This window comes from Schistocerca cancellata, chromosome 6 (assembly GCF_023864275.1).
Source record: "Schistocerca cancellata isolate TAMUIC-IGC-003103 chromosome 6, iqSchCanc2.1, whole genome shotgun sequence".
NCBI lineage: Eukaryota > Metazoa > Arthropoda > Insecta > Orthoptera > Acrididae > Schistocerca > Schistocerca cancellata.
In genome coordinates this window covers 568,595,364-568,617,753 of record NC_064631.1, presented here as the reverse complement: position 1 = coordinate 568,617,753, position 22,390 = coordinate 568,595,364, and the positions used below count along the sequence as shown (strand labels likewise).

The 22,390-nt window shown below is 44.4% G+C and overlaps 1 pseudogene; it reads left to right on the top strand.

Moving 5' to 3' along the window:
• The first annotated feature begins 8,931 nt into the window (after positions 1-8,931).
• On the top strand, positions 8,932-9,048 carry LOC126089662 (5S ribosomal RNA; annotated as a pseudogene).
• Positions 9,049-22,390: the final 13,342 nt, after the last annotated feature.

Below are 22,390 nucleotides of genomic sequence, written 5' to 3'. Positions count from 1 at the left end.
CCAGAGGCAGGATTCGAACCTGCGACCGTAGCAGCAGCGCGCCTCCAGACTGAAGCGCCTAGAACCGCTCGGCCACACGGGCCGGCCAATGTTACGGATTTATACCTATTATTACGGACTGATAAGGCATAGAATGGGGAGATTCTCCACAGAATCGGCGAGGAAAGGAATATATGGAAAACAGCGACAAGAAGAAGGGACAGGATGATAGTACATCTGTTAGGACATCATGGATTAGCTTCAGTGATACTAGAGGGAGCTGTAGAGCATAAAAACTGTAGAAGACGACAGATTTTGGAATGCATTGAGCAGATAATTGAGGACGTAGGTTGCAAGTGTTAGTAAAAAAAAATGTTCAAATGTGTGTGAAATCTTATGGGACTTAACTGCTAAGGTCATCAGTCCCTAAGCTTACACACCACTTAACCTAAATTATCCCAAGGACAAACACACACACCCATGCCCCAGGGAGGACTCGAACCTCCGCCGAAGTGTTAGGCCAAGATGAAAAGGTAGTCACAGGACAGCAATACGTGGCAGGGAGCATAAAGTCAGTCAGGTACGGATACAGACTATTCAAAAAATGGAAAAAAAGAAAACTATTACACGTATACTTGTAAAGCACTCGATAACGTGAGCGAGAGAGATAGCAGTGGGACAACATGGTGCGCACTGGGTGGCACAAGAGGCCTGTTTACGTGCCAGGACAATTTTGTGCAATGGCTACCTTTTGGAACAGTAAGTGAGAAAGAGCAAGGTCATTAAGTTCAATAAGGCGCTGCAGTCATGGACTGTGCGGCTGATCCCGTCGGAGGTACGAGTCCTCCCTCGGGCATGGGTGTGTGTGTTTGTCCTTAGGATAATTTAGGTTAAGTAGTGTGTAAGCCTAGGGACTGATGATCTTAGCAATTAAGTCCCATAACATTTCACACACATTTGAACATTTGCACATTAAGTTCAAACTCAGCCAACAATACAGCTACGAAGTCAGTCACAGGTCTCGAGCAGAGACCAACTGGGTAGGTACGAGGGCCACTCCAAAAGATATGCACACTATTTTTGTAAAAATACAGTTTTCATTCTGCATGTGTGAAAGTTTTACAGTGTGTAGATACATCCTTCCCGCTTGTTTTCAAACTTAGTTCAACCTGTTCCCGTAAGTGGCGCCGTTACAGAATGTCTTCAAGATGGCTGTTACACTTGACGTTCGTCAGAAGTACCCGCCGTCATAGAGTTCCTGTGCTGTGAAAACGAGACAGTGGGAAACATCCAGAAGAGGTTGAAAAAGGTGTATGGAGATGCTGCTGTTGATCGCAGTACAGTTAGTCGGTGGGCAAGCACGTTACGTGATGAAAGCAGTCACGGTAATATTGAGGATTGTCCTTGCAGCTGCAGGCCTCGTACTGCACACACTCCAGACAATGTGCAGAGAGTTAACGAATTGGTGACTGCTGACAGACGCATCACAGTGAACGAATTGTCACACTACGTTGGGATAGGGGAAGGAAGTGTTTGGAGAATACTGAAAGCGTTGGCGTTAAAAAAGGTTTGTGCCAGGTGGGTTTCCAGGATGTTGACAGTGGCTCACATAGAAACAAGAAAAACGGTATGCAGCGAACTTTTGGAACAGTACTAGAATAGTGGAGATGTATTTCATGGAAGAATTGTGACAGGTGATGAAACAAGGCTCCATAATTTTTCACCAGTGACGAAGAGGCAATCAATGGAGTGACATCATGCAAATTCACCCAAGAAAAAAAAAATTCGAAACAACACCTACTGCTGTAAAAGTTATGGCTACGGTGTTTTTAGATTCCGAAGGACTCTTGCTTGTGGACATCACGCCAAGTGGAACCACCATAAATTCTGATGCATATGTGACGACACTGAAGAAACTTCAAGCTCGACTGAGTCGTGTTCGACCACATCGGCAAAAGCAGGATGTTTTGCTGTTGTACGACAGTGCACGGTCACATGTCAGTCCAAAAACCATGGAAGCGATCACAAAACTCGGATGGACAACAGGGAAACACCCGCCTTACAGTCCTGACCTGGCTCCATGTGACTATCATCTCTTTGGGAAACTAAAAGACTCTCTTCGTGGAACAAGGTTTGAAGATGATGACTCCCTTGTGCACGCTGCCAAACAGTGGCTCCAACAGGTTGGTCCAGAATTTTACCGTGCGGGTATACAGGCGCTTGTTCCAAGATGGCGTAAGGCAGTTGAGCTGGATGGAAATTATGTGGAGAAATGAAAATATTGTTCCTAAAGGATGTATCTACACACTGTAAAAACTTTCAAACATGTTGAATAAAAGATGGTTTAAAAAAAAAATAGTGTGCATTTCTTTTGGAGTGACCCTCGTACATATGGTTATTAGCAGAGTGCCAAACTCTCAGAAAGCTACCACCGCTAAGAAGTCCAACCAAACAGGATAGTAAGTTTAAGACTACGCTTGATTTCTGCGATTTCCACATTCCTTCTTCGCGCTTTTGAGCGATGAACGAAAATAAGCGAAAGGTGTGAGACTGCCGTCATGCAAGGTTCCGCAATGTAAGTCAGCACTTCCCCTTGAAATCGGCAGTGTAGGGCATAGAGCCAGTAGGAGCACGTGGCTGCGCCCTTAGCAAGCCTTGGGCTTTCGCCTGCGGTCGTTTTAGGGTCGGCCGGCCAGCAGGACCCTGCGGAGCTCGGCGTCGCGCGTGTCCTATCTTGGAGAGATTAGTTTGCGCCTCCCTCGCCGCAGTTCATCACCTAAAAGCTGTAAAATATTTCGCAGCACGCAGCGCAGCAAGTAGAGCGCGACGGGCTCTCTCCGCCTCTAGTAGGCAGGCCTGGAGCCATAATTTCTTCACGCAGTGGTGCGTGGTTGCACCTCGCTCGCATTGTCTCGCCGCGCTGCCCCTCCCTTGTGCGTGCCCTGTCGCGTTGCAGCTCTTGTCTAGCGAATGCAACGCTCCGTACGCTCGGCCATTGTGCAGCTTCCGGCTGGGTGGCTTCTGTTCGGTCACCGACTAAACCTGTCAGTCCTCGTCATGACGCTTCCAGAAATTAACCCCATACGTAAAGTTGTTATTTATGTTTCCGGTTCCGGATAAATGCAGTTAACTTGTAATTTTATTGTGGTAACGTGCTACAGCTATCTTTTCGTATTCGTAATACTGAACCAAAGGTAAATACTCCACAAACAAATTACTTTCCAGACTTACACAACGAGGGGCGGTCAATAAGTAAGACAACACATTTTTTTTTTCTCGGCCAATTTCGGTTGAAAGATTGTGAAATTTGTTGTGAGATATCGTGAGATATTTCCACTTTAGCCACTATAGTTTCCTGAACTTCAAATACGTGGCGCCACTTTACAGAATGTATCAAAAAGAATCATCCAAGCCCACATCTCGTGGTCGTGCGGTAGCGTTCTCGCTTCCCACGCCCGGGTTCCCGGGTTCGATTCCCGGCGGGGTCAGGGATTTTCTCTGCCTCGTGATGGCTGGGTGTTGTGTGATGTCCGTAGGTTAGTTAGGTTTAAGTAGTTCTAAGTTCTAGGGGACTGATGACCTAAGATGTTAAGTCCCATAGTGCTCAGAGCCATTTGAACCATTTGAATCGTCCAATTTGGCACGTCTATATTTCTGAAATTAATAAACATATACAATGAATTTTGACTTCTGATAAACGGGAAACACAAAAAAAAATTTCGTAGCTTTTCATTGATGTTCAATATGTCCCCCTTGAGATGCACAGCATATATCATTGTGGTATTCAGATTGTTCCCAAATTGCAGCGAGCATGTCTTGAGTTACATCTTCCGCATCTGCTGTTAAGCGATGTCTCTGTTCATTCATTGTTGTTGGTAACGGAGGCACATAAACAGAGTCTTTTATAAATCCTCACAAGAAATAATCACGTACGGTCAGGTCCTGTGACCTTGGAGGCCAGTAACGCAAGGCTGACTCATTTGGTACAGTGCGAACGATCAATCGTTCAGTAATCCATTTAAAAATTCCCGCACTTGCAGATGCCAATGTGGCGGTGCCCCATTCTCTTGGTAAATGAAGTCGTTCGAATCAGTCTCCAACTGAGGGAAAAGAAAGTTCTCAAGCATATCGAGATATGTGCTTCCTGTAATAGTGTTCTCGGCAAATAAAAATGGACCATACATCTTTTCCTGTGAAACTGCGTAAAACACATTCAATTTTGGAGAGTCTTTCTCATGTTGTACAGCTTCTTGTGGCTGTTCCGTACCCCGTATTCTTACATTGTCGGTTGAACTTTCTATTTAAACGGAATGTTGCCTCGTCACTAAACACTAAGCATGGAAGAAAACTGTCATTCTCCATCTTGCCAAGAATGAAATTACAGAACTTCACACGTTGTTGTTTGTCACCTTCACGAAGAGCTTGCAGTAGTTGAATTTTGTATGGTTTCATATGTAAACGTATACGCAACATACATCAGACGGACATTGGGGGGCATGTTGAGCTGTCAAGCTGCACGGTGAACGGATTTCTGCGGACTCCTTGTGAAATTATGGCTGATGCGTTCGACGTCTGCATCAGACAATAGGGGACGGCCCGACGATTTGCCTTTACACAGACAAGCTAGTTCTCGGAGTTGTTCGTGCCATCGTCTAATGCTCGGTGCGGTAGGAGGATCCACACCATACCTAGTAGAAAAGTCACGCTGAAGAGTTATTACTGACCTGCATGACGCAAAACGTTGAACACATAATGCTTTGTGTTGTCTCGACATCATTTTTATTAGAACTGAAGTGGGTGCACACTTCTGCTATCTAGCGGGAACCATGTAAAACTCGACAGTTTGCTCTTTCCAACAGTACGATTTTCACGCACATAGTATTCATGATTTTTCTTTTTAAATCGGATGATTTCTTTAGATACACCTTGCACATAGCCTTCAAAATGGCGTCTGTAACAGAGGTGCGTTTCAAGCAGACAGCTGTCATTGAGTTTCTTTTGGTGGCGCACCAGAGCATCGCAGATATTTATAGGTCCTTGCAGATTCTCTACGGAGGCCTGGCAGCGCACAAAAGCACGGTGAGTCGTACGGGTCGTCTGTCATCGTGGCAACAAGGTGGCGCGCCGGCCGGTCACACACAGCTGTGACTCCTGCAATGTTGGAACGTGCGGATCAGCCTATAGGCGTCACTAGATGCGGATACGGAGGGGCATGTGATCAGCACACCGCTCTCCTGGCCGTATGTCACTTTCGGAGATCGGAGCCGCCATTTCTCAATTACGTAGCTCCTCAGTTTGCCTCACAAGGGCTGAGTGCACCCCGCTTGCCAACAGCGCTCGGCACACCAGATGGTCACCCATCCAAGTGCTGTCCCAGCACGACAGCCCTTAATTCTACAACTGATCGACATTACACATATAGTTCTATAGTTCTGCACGTCGAACAGATGTGCAGAACTATAGACCTATGTCTCTAACGTCGATCAGTTGTAGAATTTTGGAACACGTATTATGTTCGAGTATAATTACTTTCCTGGAGACTAGAAATCTACTCTGTAGAATCAGCATGGGTTTCGAAAAAGACGATCGTGTGAAACCCAGCTCGCACTATTCATCCAGAGGGCCATAGACACGGGTTCCCAGGTAGATGCCGTGTCTCTTGACTTCCGCAAGGCGTTTGATACAGTTCCCCACAGTCGTTTAATAAACAAAGTAAGAGCATATGGAGTATCAGACCAATTGTGCGATTGGATTGAAGAGTTCCTAGATGACAGAACGCTGCATGTCATTCTCAATGGAGAGAAGTCTTCCGAAGTAAGAGTGATTTCACGTGTGCCGCAGGGGAGTGTCGTAGGACCGTAGCTATTCACAATATATATAAATGACCTCGTGGATAACATCGGCAGTTCAAAAAATGGCTCTGAGCACTATGGGACTTAACATCTGTGGTCATCAGTCCCCTAGAACTTAGAACTACTTAAACCTAACTAACCTAAGGACATCACACAAATCCATGCCCGAGGCAGGATTCGAACCTGCGACCGTAGCGGTCAGGCGGTTCCAGACTGAAGCGCCTAGAACCGGACAGTCACACCGGCCGGCATCGGAAGTTCACTGAGGCTTTTTCCGGATGATGCTGTAGTATATCGAGAGGTTGTGACAATGGAAAATTGTACTGAAGTGCAGGAGGATCTGCAACGAATTGGCGCATGGTGCAGGTAATGGCAATTGAATCTCAATGTAGACAAGTGTAGTGTTCTGTGAATACATAGAAAGAAAGATCATTTATCATTTAGCTACAATATAGCAGGTCAGCAACTGGAAGCAGTTAATTCCATAAATTATCTGGGAGTAGGCATTAGGAGTCATTTAAAATGGAGTGACCATATAAAATTAATCGTCGGTAAAGCAGATGCCAGACTGAGATTCATTGGAAGAATCCTAAGGAAATGCAGTCTGATAACAAAGGAAGTGATATAGTAGTGATATAGTAGTTATGCAGAGATGAAGAGATTCGCACAGGTTAGACTACTGTGAAAAGACGCAGCAAACCAGTTTTCGCAATAAAGACCATAACAACATTAAGAACAGCCCATGCCGTAATTCTGGAATGAAGCTATATCAGGGATCCCGTGCGAAACTTTCGCACTTTTATAGTTGTAAACAATGACAATATTTGGAATAAGTCTCGTCGTTGGGATGAAGGTAGTTGACAACAACGACAAATATGTTTGTCGTTTCTAAAAGTATATTTGTTTAGAAAAGTCCACTTGTTCGACGGGCAGAGATAATGAACTACCGCAGTGCTCACGGTTATTATCTATGGCAATGCTGTATACAAATTATCCCCTTAATAAACACTTTGAAATAAATAAAATGGTATTTATAATAGGACAATATGAAATGGGAGTCTCTTGTTCGTGATTAATAAGTTAGCTTCGTAAAATATAGATATGAAGCTGGGCATCCTGATGCCCTTTTTCCTGTGATATTTAAAAGTCTCTTTATGTTAAAATTTTCCACAAATAGTAAGTTTTAGCGCGAAGTCAGTATGCAAAGTCAGAAGTCGGTTAAAAAATCTTTCTAACAATACCTCATTCATCACTGTACGATTAGTATGTGTTGAAAAAAAAGGGTTGTTGAGTTGAGAAGGAACACACATCATTTTTAAATGTGGATCGTTAGGGCGCGACGAAAAATTGAAGGGGATTTTCAAACTATACACGTATACTTGTAGTCTATGAAACTTTACTACTTAATAAAGCACATCACATTTTGTTGGACTGTCTGAAAATTACGTACTTTGTTTCCTGAGAACGCTGCTGCCAATGATCAAATGGTTCAAATGGCTCTGAGCACTATGGGACTTAACATCTATGGTCATCAGTCCCCTAGAACTTAGAACTACTTAAACCTAACTAACGTAAGGACATCACACAACACCCAGCCATCACGAGGCAGAGAAAATCGCTGACCCCGCCGGGAATCGAACCCGGGAACCCGGGTGCCAATTATCAAAACCTTTTTTGCAAATAATTGTTTGGGTTAGTTTGTTGGTTTTTCACTACACGGAGTGATAAAACGGAGCACTTGTGAGTTTCCGATTATGTAATGAGTTTATCGAAACATCACACTGCAAATTTTTCACTTGGTGTAGAGATTGCTTCAATTGAAATTTGAAATTTGAAACAGTTGATGAAGGTCCCTTCGCTTTCACCATTTAAACAATAGACATTCTTCTTTTAGAGCTGATTCGCGTCAATGGTGTACTAAAATCGAAACCACAAATGAAAAGAGCGAATACTAGACAATCTGAGATTAGATGCGTATAAAGCAGCTGGTAGCATAGGCGTATCAGAAGAAAATCTGTTACACATTTTACACTGAAAATTAGTTATGAGAAACCAAATGCAAGAGTGGTGTCGTATGTGTTAAAAGACTGAAAGCCAATGCGTAAATGAATTTCGACGTTTGGTGAGTTGAGTGTCGTTGATTTTGTGCGCTAAAATATTACCCGTAGGCAACACGTGAGTCTTCTCATTCACGCCAGAAACGATACAGCTGTCAAAAGAAGCTGTTGATCCTGTACCAAGAAACGGGAAGTCTATTTTTTCTGCCGATCAGGTTATGGCCATTGTTTCCTCGGATACAAAAGGTATTTTTCTGACTAAAATCCTTGAAAAAAACGTGTATATTCTGTACCAACTAGGTGTCAGATGCTTCAGAAGAGCTCTGTACTGCATAAAAAATATCATCCATCGGACAATACGCCTGTCCACGAAATTGATTTGGAAATGGGAATACTGAAACATTTTAAGTAAGGATTGGAACCCTTCAACAAATTCTCTAATCTAAAGAAATTTGCGGCTGAAGAACATTTTAATGTGATAAAAATATCAGTTGTTGTATAGTGTGCAAACCTTTCACATCTGCAATTCTTCACTAGGAAAATACTGTCCAAAGAGTATTATGGACTCTGTCAAAAAATAAAAGACCCAAAGACATTGTTTTTTACTGGTATATTGAGCTATCGATTCTTCCTATTGATCTTGACCCTTGACGTCATAATATAGTGTTTTGCGACGTCAGGTGAGGAAACAGAAATATAACAGGACAATGGCATCATTTATTTTGCTTCTGTATTACTTTCTGGAAAGTTAATCATTCATGTTTCAAGTGTAACGCATGTGACAACACTATTGCTACGAAAAAGGTCTCGTTCCTACGACTTCGAAAGCTATGAAAGAATTGAACTAATAATAATGTAGTTAAGCTCTTTAAAATCACAGACAAAGTCACCACGAAAGTTTCTGAAAGACTGCTCGTTTTTTAGAGTGGCCAGTGTCTGCCTTATATTGGAAGGTTACAGTGTGATTATTAGATGACGACACCAATGAATGCGATATCATGAGAATATCTAAAAGTTTTGTTATAAAGCATATTTTACGTACAAGCAACGGCCTTGCCGCAGTGGATACACCGGTTCCCGTGAGATCACCGAAGTTAAGCGCTGTCGGGCGTGGCTGGCACTGGGATGGGTGACCATCCAGTTGCCATGTGCTGTTGCCATTTTTCGGGGTGCACTCAGCCTCGTGATGCCAATTGAGGAGCTACTCGACCGAATAGTAGCGGCTCCGGGAGAGCTGACCACACGCCCCTCCTATCCGCATCCTCAACTGAGGATGACACGGCGGTCCGATGGTCCCGATGGGCCACTTGTGGCCTGAAGACGGAGTGCATATTTTACGTACAGTGACGGAAGAAAAATCGAAAAACCAAAAAAAAAAAACAATTATGTGTTTGCATGGCAAGGTCACAGGTTAATGTAAGCGCGAGATAAGCCATTGGAGATACGAAATGCTAGTACATAAATAACCGGTGTGACGACCAGAATGTTGAATGGAAACATTCAAAGGTGTTGCATTGTGTTGTATACGTGCCGGATGTCAGTTTGTGGGACAGAGTCCCATGCCCGCTGCACTTGATCGGTTAATAGAGATTCGGTTAACGCCGTTTGTTATTCATGCTGGAGTTGTCGTCCTATGATATCCCATATGTGCCCGATTGGAGACAGATCTGGTGATAGAGCAAGCCAAATCAACATGTCGACACTATGTAGAGCATGTTGGGCTACAACAGCGATATTTGGGCGAGAATTATCCTGTTGGAAGACACACCCTGTTCATGACTGGTAGCACAACAGACAAAAATTAGTGACCAGACTGACGTACAGATTTACAGTCTGGGTGCGTGAGTTAACCACGAAAGTGCTCCTGCTGTCATACGAAATCACACCCCAGACCATAACTCCAGGTGTAGGTCCAGTGCGTTTAGGAGGCAGGTAGGTTGGTTGTAGACCCTCGACTGGCCTCATAGGCACAGAGGCAAATCCAGCTTTCATCAGAAAACACAACAGACCTCCACCCTGGTCTCCAATGAGCTCTCGCTTGATACCGTTGAAGTCACAAGTGGCGGTGATTTGGGGTCAATGGAATACGCGCTACAAGGCGTCTGGCTCGGAGCTTTCCTTGAAGTAATCGATTGGTAACAGCTCGTTCTGTCACTGTGGTGCCAACTGCTACTCACATTGCTGCTGCAGATGCGGTACAATGCTCCAGAGTCGTACACCGAACACGAAGGTCTTCCCCTTCGGTAGTGCCACATGGCCGTCCGAGCACGGTCTTCTTGTGGCCGTACATTCCCATAACAACCGCTACCAGCGATCATGTACAGTAACTGCAATTCTGCCAAGTCTTTCTGCGAAAGCGCAGAAGGAACACCCAGTGCCTCGCCGGCCGAGGTGGCCGAGCGGTTCTAGGCGCTACAGTCTAGAACCGCGCGACCGCTACGGTCGCAGGTTAGAATCGTGCCTCGGGCATGGATGTGTGTGATGTCCTTAGGTTAGTTAGGTTTAAGTAGTTCTAAGTCTAGGGGACTGATGACCTCAGGTGTTAAGTACCATAGTGCTCAGAGCCATTTGTACCATTTGAACCCAGCGTCTCGTATCCCTTTTACACTACCTCGTTCAAATTCAGTGAGGTGTTAGTGATGGCGTCTTTGTCCCCTTAAAGGAATTCTAGACTAACATCAACTCATCACGCCCAATCTCAAATATAACTAACGCTCGTGACCGTTACAGGCCTATTTAACGCAAACGTGGCGTCATTCTTATGCGACTGGCTCCAAATTTGAACATACATCACCTGTCAGATGTAGAAACAAGCCTACAAACTTTTGTTTACATCGCACAACTCCTCCTTGGTACTGCGTTTTTTTCGTCAGTATATGTTCTGTTTCGATGTGTAGCTTACGTTCGCAGTTTTCATTACGTCACGGGTTAAAGCAGTCGGGCGGTATTGGCAGTTCCAGTCTCTCCCCCTTCACTGCCTGGCCTGCCTATCAGCTGCAGCACTGGAGGTCGATGTGACTACTCGCGGACTCACAGCCCAGACTCCATAAACACTCGCTACTCCCATGGGAGGCGTTGTGACTGGGAGCTGCTGTAGAGCAGAGGGGCTGGACATGAGTGTAGAATTACGCCAGGGCAGCGTGCACATGTCAGGGGGGACAGACCCGTGGGGCAGTCCAGTCAAAACGCCGATTGGCGGTTGCGCTTCAAGTGTATAATTCAATAAATGTTCGTGTCATACAGGTGTTTCGATTGTACGCCCAGGAAACGCGACAAAAACACACCTCTAAATTTTGATGTAATGCACGATGAATGGCCTGGATAATCTTCTCTCTACAAAAAGTTTGGGAGAGTAAGCTTACAAGTCGTCAGAAACAAAAATTAGTGACCTATGTAAAGTAGGCAACTGTCGTATTTAACAACTCTGAATTTTTTTCTACTGTCCTGCGATAGCTGCACCAGCTACACTCCTGGAAATGGAGAAAAGGACACATTGACACCGGTGTGTCAGACCCACCATACTTGCTCCGGACACTGCGAGAGGGCTGTACAAGCAATGATCACACGCACGGCACAGCGGACACACCAGGAACCGCGGTGTTGGCCGTCGAATGGCGCTAGCTGCGCAGCATTTGTGCGCCGCCGCCGTCAGTGTCAGCCAGTTTGCCGTGGCATACGGAGCTCCATCGCAGTCTTTAACACTGGTAGCATGCCGCCACAGCGTGGACGTGAACCGTATGTGCAGTTGACGGACTTTGAGCGAGGGCGTATAGTGGGCATGCGGGAGGCCGGATGGACGTACCGCCGAATTGCTCAACACGTGGGGCGTGAGGTCTCCACAGTACATCGATGTTGTCACCAGTGGTCGGCGGAAGGTGCACGTGCCCGTCGACCTGGGACCGGACCGCAGCGACGCACGGATGCACGCCAAGACCGTAGGATCCTACGCAGTGCCGTAGGGGACCGCACCGCCACTTCCCAGCAAATTAGGGACACTGTTGCTCCTGGGGTATCGGCGAGGACCATTCGCAGCCGTCTCCATGAAGCTGGGCTACGGTCCCGCACACCGTTAGGCCGTCTTCCGCTCACGCCCCAACATCGTGCAGCCCGCCTCCAGTGGTGTCGCGACAGGCGTGAATGGAGGGACGAATGGAGACGTGTCGTCTTCAGCGATGAGAGTCGCTTCTGCCTTGGTGCCAATGATGGTCGTATGCGTGTTTGGCGCCGTGCAGGTGAGCGCCACAATCAGGACTGCATACGACCGAGGCACACAGGGCCAACACCCGGCATCATGGTGTGGGGAGCGATCTCCTACACTGGCCGTACACCACTGGTGATCGTCGAGGGGACACTGAATAGTGCACGGTACATCCAAACCGTCGTCGAACCCATCGTTCTACCATTCCTAGACCGGCAAGGGAACTTGCTGTTCCAACAGGACAATGCACGTCCGCATGTATCCCGTGCCACCCAACGTGCTCTAGAAGGTGTAAGTCAACTACCCTGGCCAGCAAGATCTCCGGATCTGTCCCCCATTGAGCATGTTTGGGACTGGATGAAGCGTCGTCTCACGCGGTCTGCACGTCCAGCACGAACGCTGGTCCAACTGAGGCGCCAGGTGGAAATGGCATGGCAAGCCGTTCCACAGGACTACATCCAGCATCTCTACGATCGTCTCCATGGGAGAATAGCAGCCTGCATTGCTGCGAAAGGTGGATATACACTGTACTAGTGCCGACATTGTGCATGCTCTGTTGCCTGTGTCTATGTGCCTGTGGTTCTGTCAGTGTGATCATGTGATGTATATGACCCCAGGAATGTGTCAATAAAGTTTCCCCTTCCTGGGACAATGAATTCACGGTGTTCTTATTTCAATTTCCAGGAGTGTATTTACAGCCCGCAACATGATGCTAAAACTTAAAATCCTACGCTACTACGCTTCAAAAAGGCTCTGAGCACTATGGGACTCAACAGCTGAGGTCATTAGTCCCCTAGAACTTGGAACTAGTTAAACCTAACTAACCTAAGGACATCACAAACATCCATGCCCGAGGCAGGATTCGAACCTGCGACCGTAGCGGTCTTGCGGTTCCAGACTGCAGCGCCTTTAACCGCACGGCCACTTCGGCCGGCTTACTACGCTTCGATTCATAAAGGAAAGAGAGGAAGATTGAAAGAAAGAAAGAACTGAGAATTGTCTGAATGCGAATATTTGGCGTAAGCTGAATAATGTTTCCCCGAATACGAAAATAGCGGATAGGACAATCTGTGAATATCTAGGGATAAGGATATTGTGTATCACCCAGAAATAGTTTCCCTTTCATAAACCGAAGTTAATTTAAAAGATCTTCTAGATTACAAACACTTCCTACAGGCTGTATTCGGAAGAGTAAGAACAGTGAAGAGTGGATCGTATTGGTATGTTCATGTAAAAAGAGAATTTATTGAACATTATATGTATGGCTGTACGTTTAACATTAGGACATGCCGATCGAATTCCCATCGATGGGCAGAGTAATCCTTTAGTTTTTAATGTTACTTGCAGGTTTACTATTGATTCTTGATCATCATTCATAGGTCTTGGTTGTCCGACGAGCACGCGCTTGTTCCAAACCACTTACATACTTGTCTTCGCTGCTTTGTAATCGGTTCATGTTTTCTGCAGGTCATTTCAAAAAAATATCCAATGAAACTGTTTCAAAAAGGTTGCGGTCAGTTTTCTTTTATACCCTTCTCCAGTCGAACAGCCGTCAGTCTCTAACCACTTTGCTGTCGGCGATGTGTTGAGCCCACCCTTCGTGTGCTGACTTTGCCATTTTTATCGTAGATGATGCTTTTAGAAGGAAACATGTACATAGTCTTGACTTAGCTCCCTATTCCTAGAAGGCCATATTTCGGCTATATGACAACTCAGTAAAATCTGATATTGTATTTTGCGTATTTTCATTCAATAATTTCATACAGAATATTGTTCTGGGTAACTCATCTTTAAGAAAGTAAGTCTTCCTCGCTTAAAAACGTCCAGTAAGAGTAATATATGGTGCGCATCCACGATAATCTTGTAGATATTGTTTAAAACGTTGGGGATTCTGACTACTGCTTCACAGTACATTTATTCCCTCGACGTTTGTTGTAAATAATCTACTTTGGTTCAAAAGGGACACTGATGTATATAATTACATTACCAGAAGGAAAAATGAGATTCATTACTCTACATTAGCGTTGTCTTTAGCAAAAAAAGGAGTGCAGAAAGCTGCAACAAAAATTTTTGATAACTTACCCAGGGATATAAAATGTTTCACACACAGCAAAGTAAAATTTTTTTTAAAAAAAGCTAAACAAGTTTCTCCTTTACAACTCGTCCTATGCTCGAGAATAATTTACATTACTGTAATATTTAAAAGGTTGTGGATAGGAACTGCTAACTCACATTTGTAGATATTTAAAAAAAGCTACTTTATAAATATTCAGCATATACCGATAGGTAAAAATTAAGTTGTGGTGTGTGTGTAAAATAACTCGTTCCACATAATTATGATTTATAGTGCAGATGACGCACAGAACATGAAACTAACAAACTAACTAATTAACTAACCAACCAATAAAGACAAATTTGACACGGTATTTACGTTCGTTGGAAATAATTTTGATGGATCTTATTCTAGTCTATTTTTGGGTTTAAGGATGTGTGAGTACAAAGTCTACGGCGCAAATGTGAGTATAGAAGCCGAAATGGAGTCACCACTGTCGTCATCATTTCTCTCCCAACGACTTTAACACTATTCCAAAAGAGAAGAGAACTTCATTGACATCCTGTGGAGTGCATAGCTTTCAAAGTTTAATTTAATCTGTTTATTAGGCGAAGCAGTAGCAGAAATATGTATCTCTAATTGGCGAACTGCTATGTTTACACAGCAAGAAGTTACGTACCAATGGACAAAGGGATTGTGTGCCTTTTTGTTCAGTCATATTTTAAATGTAATTCTGTACGCATAGTTTATTAACACCCCTGTTTACCCGTATCGAATTGTTACTCAGCGTTTCGAGATGCTACCATACACAAGTCCATGACAAAGTAAATTTCTTCTGTCCTCGTAAGAAAAAAGCCACGTAACGCTCCAAAAGATGAATCTATTCTTAAATGAGGGCGTTAAATGGCGTACCCATTTGGAAGGGGCGAGGCTTAAACCCCCATCGTGGCATAAAAAATCAGGTTTTCCGTACATAACGCTTAAGGCACTGCTGGGGTGAGACCTCCGCAAAGAACTCTTCATGCAAGTCCGATATCAGTTTGTACTCCTACAGCTGCGCAGCTCAGTTGTCTACGCTACGAGACAACTCCAAAACGTAAGTTACACATTATTATGGTAGGCCAAGTAACATTTCTTGAATGCCATACAACACATCGAAGTGACACAGATGCATGACATTCTTTTTTAACATATTCACCAAGTCTCTGTGAACGACGGCCGCAACATTATAAGTAAGGTTTCAGTATGACTGCTTAAAACATTTATTGATTATTATGACAGCTATTTCGGAAGATTTTAATCTTCAAGTATGTCTATGTTGTCCTGACATATACACTATGTGATCAAAAGTATCTGGACATCCCCAACAACATACGTTTTTCATAGTAGATGCGTTGTGCTACCACCTACTGCCAGGTACTCCATATACGCGATCTCGGTAGTCATTAGACATGGTGAGAGAGCGGAGTGGGGCGCTCCGCAGAACTGACGGACCTAGAACATGGTCAGATGATTGGGTGTCACTTGTGTCATACGTCTGTACGTGAGATTTCCACACTCCTAAGCATCCCTAGGTCCACTGTTTCAGATGTGATGGTGAAGTGGAAACGTGAAGGGACACGTACACCACAATACCGTACAGGCCGACCTCGTCTGTTGACTGACGGAGACAGCTGACAGTTGAAGAGGGTCTTAATGTGTTATAAGCAGAAATCTATCCACACCATCACACAGGAATTCCAAACTGCATCAGGATCCGCTGCAAGTACTATGACAGTCAGGCAGGAGGTGAGAAAACTTGGATTTCATGGTAGAGCGGCTGCTCATAAGCTACATATCATGTCGGTAAATGCCAAACGACGTCTCGCTTGGTGTAAGGAGAGTAAACATTGGACGACTGAACGGTGGAAAAACGTTGTGTGGAGTGACGAATGACAGTACACAATGTGGCGATCCGATGGCAGGGTGTGGGTTTGACGAATGACCGGTGAACGTCATCTGCCAGCGTGTGTAGTGTCAACAGTAAAATTCGGAGGCGGTGGTGTTATGGTGTCGTCGTATTTTACATGGAGGCGGCTTGCACCCCTTGTTGACTTGCATTGCACTATAACAGCACAGTCCTACATTGATGTTTTGCTTCTCACTGTTGAAGAGCAATTCTGGGTTGGCGACTGCATCTTTCAACACGATCGAGCACCTGTTCTTAATGCACGGCCTGTGGCGGAGTGGTTACACGACAATAACATCCTTATAATGGACTGGCCTGCACAGAGTCCTCACCTGAATCCTACAGAACACCTTTAGGATGTTTTGGAACACCGACTTTGTGCCAGGCCTCATCGACCGACATCGATACCTCTCCTCAGTGCAACACTCCGTGAACAATGGGCTGCCATCCCCAAGAAACCTTCCAGCACCTGGAGTAGAAGCCGTCGTCAAGGCTAAGGGTGGGCCAACACCATACTGAATTTCAGCTTATGTATGGGCTGCGCCACGAACTTGTAAGCCATTTTCAGCCAGTTGTCAGAATACTTTCGATCACATAGTGTATAAATAACATCTAGTGCGACTGTATCTGGTAACTGTTCTCGTTACATTTCACGTGAAATTCTAAAACATCGATTTCACGTGCAATATAACGAGAACAGTCATCAGATACAGTTACACCAGGTGTTATACATGCGTCGGACAACATATACGTACTTGAAAATGAAAATGCTCCGAAACAGCTGCCGTAATAATCAATAGATGTTTTAAGCAGTGATACTGGATCCTTACTTACAGTGTTGCTTCGAGACATATATATCACTGCAGACCCAGTCATCAAGAAACGGCCGGAATTTTCTACTAATCGTTCAGTTGCTCGACTGTAGATATCTGCTCCAGATCTACTCCTTGGTCTCAGAGCCATTCCATAATTGCTGCTGTGTGATCGTCCTCCTCGTAGGAAAATCTCTTCCCCCCTCCCCGTCTCCTTCTCCAGATATTCTTTCAGTCTGTCTAAAAGACGGAATCCGTATGGTGCAAGGTCTAGACTTCCTGGTCAATATGATCCACATCTTTGTGGCCTTGATCAAGTTGTTGGAACCATTTCACTGCGGATGGACACAAGACTGCATTTGGGGTATATGCTGCCAGAAATTCGCGGCGAATCTGTGTGAAGTTTAGACGTTTTGACCTCAAGAATGGTACTGCGCCGCGCACTTCAACTTCATAGAGGATCTTTCCAGCTGCCGCGACATTCCAGTCGCACACTGTGATAGACCTGCTATCCGTACCGCAGCAGATCTGTGCGTGCAGGACAATCATAACATGTACTCTTTTCAGACAATGCGCCTCTCTTCTTGCTCAACAGCCGTAGCCTTGGACGACATATGTAACTTACTTTCTCACTTAACTGTTCGTAGAGTCTTCTGCCCGGCGTATTTTAGACCTTCACTACTGTACACCTCGCTCCCGTGAGCACGGCAGGACAAACATCAGCAGCAAGCTTTTGGTACGCATGCTTCACTCCGACCGATTGTATGTGCATTGTGTATTGAACCGGAGACCTAGAAACGACGGAGGGGCTTCGTCCCCTCCGCAGCCCTCAGTGGTTCACAATCCCACAACAGGCTACAGCAGTCTACTCACCCCACCACCGCCCAACACCGAACCCAGGGTTGTTGTGTTATTGTTCTTGTCGGCTCCCGGCCCCCTGTTAACTCCCCTCACCCCCCTCTCCCCCCTCACCCTGCCCCACCCCCTTCTCCCTTCCCCCCTCCCACTTCGCCCCCCCCCCCCCCTCGGGAACGTCTCATACCGGACAAGTGTAGCCCCAAATGTTTGCGTGGTAGAGTAACCATGGTGTTTGCGTACGTGGAGAGAGTGTTCGCACAGCAATCGCCAACACAGTGCAACTAGGCGGGATAAGGGGAACCAGGCCGCATTCGCCGAGGCAGATCCACAGGCCATTCACAGGCTGGCCGGCACACCGGACCTCGACGCTAATCCACCAGGCGTCTCCAGTGACGGCTCTCGAAATCGATGTAGCGCCCTTAGAATTACCTGCCACCTATATGGTCTTTTCTCCCCATGAGTCTTCTGACTGGTTTGATTCAAACCGCCATACTTCCTCTCATAGGCCAACCTCTTCAGAGTAGCACTTACACACAAAGTCCCCGATGTTTTGCTGGATATGTTATAATCTCTGTGTTCCCCTACAGTTTTTATCCTCTACAATCCCTCTAGTACCATGACATTATTTCCTGATATCTCAACATTTGTCCAATCATCCTTTTTTCCTCTTCTAGTCAGTGTTTTCCAGACATTCCGGTTAAATTACTTGATGATTGAAACTTCAGAAATTTATATGTAATGTTATTCACGTAAGTAGGAAAACGGACCAAGTATTGTCGTATTACACTGTCATCGACTTACCCCTGGAGCCTTACGGACACGTCAAGTGTCTAGGGAAATCTAATCGGTGCGATTTAAGGTCAGATGACCAAATAAATCTGCAGGTGGTGAAGGCTTTATTGAGATGTACCGAAAAAGCCTGAAGGAAGTATAAAGAAACCGTTTGCAAAAGTTTTAGTTCACCAGATCTTGAGTACTGTTCGTCGGTTTGGGGTCGGAAAGAATGAGGGGAGAATACGAACTAGCCACACAATTCGCCACACGGTTTCTTAGTCTCCACGAGAGGATCACTGAAACACCTAATAATGTCACTGGGGAACACTGCAAAAAAATTTGTGCATGATGATTGTCTATTGAAATTTCTGGAACGTACTTTGCAAGAGGAGTCAAGAAACATGTTATATGAAACTTTGTGGCCGATTAAAAATGTGTGGCGAACCGGGAGATGATCCCGAAACCTCGCGTGAGCAACGATCATACATAGTGAGCTGTCCAGGAGAGACGATAAGATAATTTCCCGCAAAAGCCAATGTTCTGTGTTGGAGTAGCGATTCAGCACGCGGTTTTAATCTGCCAGAAAGCTGCGTAAGAGACCACACTCTGCTGCAGAGTGAGAATTTTATTCTAGAAAAGTATTATTTGCTTCCACATGTATCTCGCGTAATAACGCAAACGATGAAATTTGACATCCTGCGTTAAAGCCTTTACCGAGATCACACACAATCCGCGAAAGCAATAGGAAGGGGAAAAAATGTTACTGTCATATTACGTACACTCAGCCGCATTATGTAGCTACATTAGCCTTCTCGAGTTGCAATGATACGATGGAGGAGGGAGGGGGGGGGGGGGAGGGAATACCAGCCAATCTCGTTCTTGGACCATATGTGGACGTTCTTTTACACCTTCTAAGAGGTATTATGTGAAAAGCATAAAAATATCAGCTTTGCGATTTCGCAACACCGTTTGCCTCCACTTTCGGCTGTCGATGACAGTTCTTTTTCCCTCTGCAAGCAGTGAATCATTTACCGGAGCCCTTCCACTTTGTCAAAGAACCTGTCACTAAACATTCACAGTATTGTTAACGTTGATCCTTTAAATTTTGGCCTGGTAGTCGAGAGGTGTGGGTTTGTACAAACTGACAAAATAGTAAGGGCACCGATGATTACATTACTATTTGGCTTCAGTAGCTTGCAGCATTTGGTCTGCACACAGGAGGAGTTCGGAACACAAGTAGACTCGCCGACGTGCATAAGCAACGAGCTGGCGAACAGAGGCTCAGAGAGCTCGCAACGCCGCAACGCTGGCCCCTAAATGCGGTCTCATTACACCACAAGCGACCCCTGTACGACTACACTGCTTCCCTTTGTCCCAGGCTTTGTGGTGTAGTCATTATCAAAAGTTTCCAATGTACCCAGCACATAGCGTCCACTGCTTTCGCTGAAATAGTATGCTGATCAACAGCGGGATTTTTAGCAGTTTTGCAAGCAGGAAGTAATTTCCAAAGCTGTTAAGGATCTTGTAAATTATGAAGTTTATCACAATGTAAGTGGATCGCTACTACATGAAAACGTTTTCGGCAGGAGGATTTTTCCAAAAATATTGGTAAATGTACTGAATATGGAACACAAAGCCCGCGGCACAGCACGCATTCATATCTTTTGTTATGTAAACAGTACATAACTCTCCGGGAGATGTAGAATCCCATAAAAATAGCCATGTTGCTTTAAAAAAATTGGCCAAGTGCTATTGGGACTCGCGCACTGAGGAATTACGTACAAACTTAATTCCCTAGAAACCGAGAATCTCAACGATTTTTGTTTGTTATCGATACTGGCAAGATATTGATACCGGGAATTCGAAAACGGTGTCAAAATCTGTACAGTAGTTCCTCATCCTTGCACGGACAAAGAAGCGAGCAGGGGATTTGAGTTTATATATGTAGAGAGAGAAGATTTATTAAAACTTTTTTTTATTTACTTACTTAAGCTTGACTATAGCTTACATTTTATGTTTGCATGCAGTACTCTTCGTCTATTGTGATTTCGAGTGATGGTGAATGCTCTGTATGTTCAAATAGCAAAATATATTTTTTATGTGATATAATCACAATTTAATAAGTTTTCGATTTTTTTAATTTACTTGTATTGTGAAACCTTCCTTTCTGCTGAATGTCACGATTCTAGGTCAACGGGAAGTACCTTCCAGATTTTGATGAGTGAGTTTGTAAGTATCAAAACGTTCGACATAAATGATCGAATCTTTTGGATGCACTGATTCAGAAGCTTAAATTTCTTACACCGCGAAGGGACCATAGATTTTACTATGTGCTGCAAATTTGAACTTGATACGCCAATCTGTTCCAGAGAAAGGCGGGTTTTAAAAGATGGAGAGACAGTCAGACGAATAAAAAATTCCAAAAAAATATTTTTCGTTACAGATTAACAATTTTAGGATTTTTCTCCTTGGTTCTAGTGACAAAGTTTGTTTCTTGCCGAATTTCAAAATTCTAAATAAAATGGAAGCACCCTATAGGTTTTGATGACCGAGTTCTGGAGTATCTAAACATGTGACGTAAATGACCGTATCTTTTGACTGAAGTGACAGAAGCTTAAAATTTTTACACCTCCAAGAAAAGATAGACCTTAATATGTGACGTAAATTTTAACTTGGTACGTTTACCCATTCTTGAGGAAAACGTTTCTTAACAGTCGGATAGACAGTCAAACAGACAGACGGGCAATAGAATAACTCTTAAGGGTTTCGTTTTTCCAGAATGATGTACTGAACCCTAAAAATAGTTGTGTACCTAATAAAGTTGTTGCAAAATACCCCTTAACATCCTAACACTTGTCGAAATCCGTTCATGAAATATAGAGGTGTCTATGTTATGTGGCACACGATGTACTCGCATACGTGTCCTGAAATTGTTCTCTCCTGTATGCACCCCGCTTAAATCGTCCGAAGCCTTTTCTGATTCATCGTGACGCTTTCTGACTCTGCTCGTCCTTAGATTCTGAGGTCAACGTCCTTGTCGAATAAGAGCCAGAGATTAGTCAAAACCTTCATTTCCTTAGAGAGAACTCAACGTAACGATAACGTTTCTTACTCAAGTGTACACAAATTATCGGTGTAATCCAAACAGTGTATAACGACACGCTGCGTATCTTAAGTGTCAGCAATGGTACCTGTCTTTTTTTTTTTATCGTTGTGTTTGGTTGTTGCGGACGTCACATGACATTCGGTCAAGTTCGTTTGTTGATCCTTCCATCAGTTTTTTATTACAGAGGCCAACCAGCGCTCTGACCGAACACGCTGAGCTACCGTGCCGGCTGTATATTCTCTTTTTTTTCCTTCGAGAATATAACAGTTTTATTTAAATTCGTGGGACTGTTGGGCTGTGAACGGAGCGACGTCGAGAACGCAAATTCTTGGAAGCCTTAGAGAACTTTATGTGTAACGCTAGAGAAGTTAATATCCTTGGTCTCAAGGAGTATGTCATAATGAAATTATTTTCTCCTATTTTGTATGTATAGCTACTCGATCGCAAATAAAACGCAATGATTTAGAATACAAAGAATCAGATGAATTATGTTGAGCAGTTCTTGAAACAAATGAGCAGTGTATTCGGATTCTTCTGATTAGATCACTACGGACGCAGATGTATTACAGTAAGTGAATGAAACAGTGCTACAAGGCTAAGTCAGTGTTCGCTACACTAAACTATTACCAAGTAGCGCGTCTTTATTTGACCGTTCACTGGAAATTATCGCCCTAAAAGTTTCCTAGTTGCGTAACACAAAATTTACGCTAAGTGGAAAAGAACTGTTATAGTTATTTTGTTGGAAAGCAACTT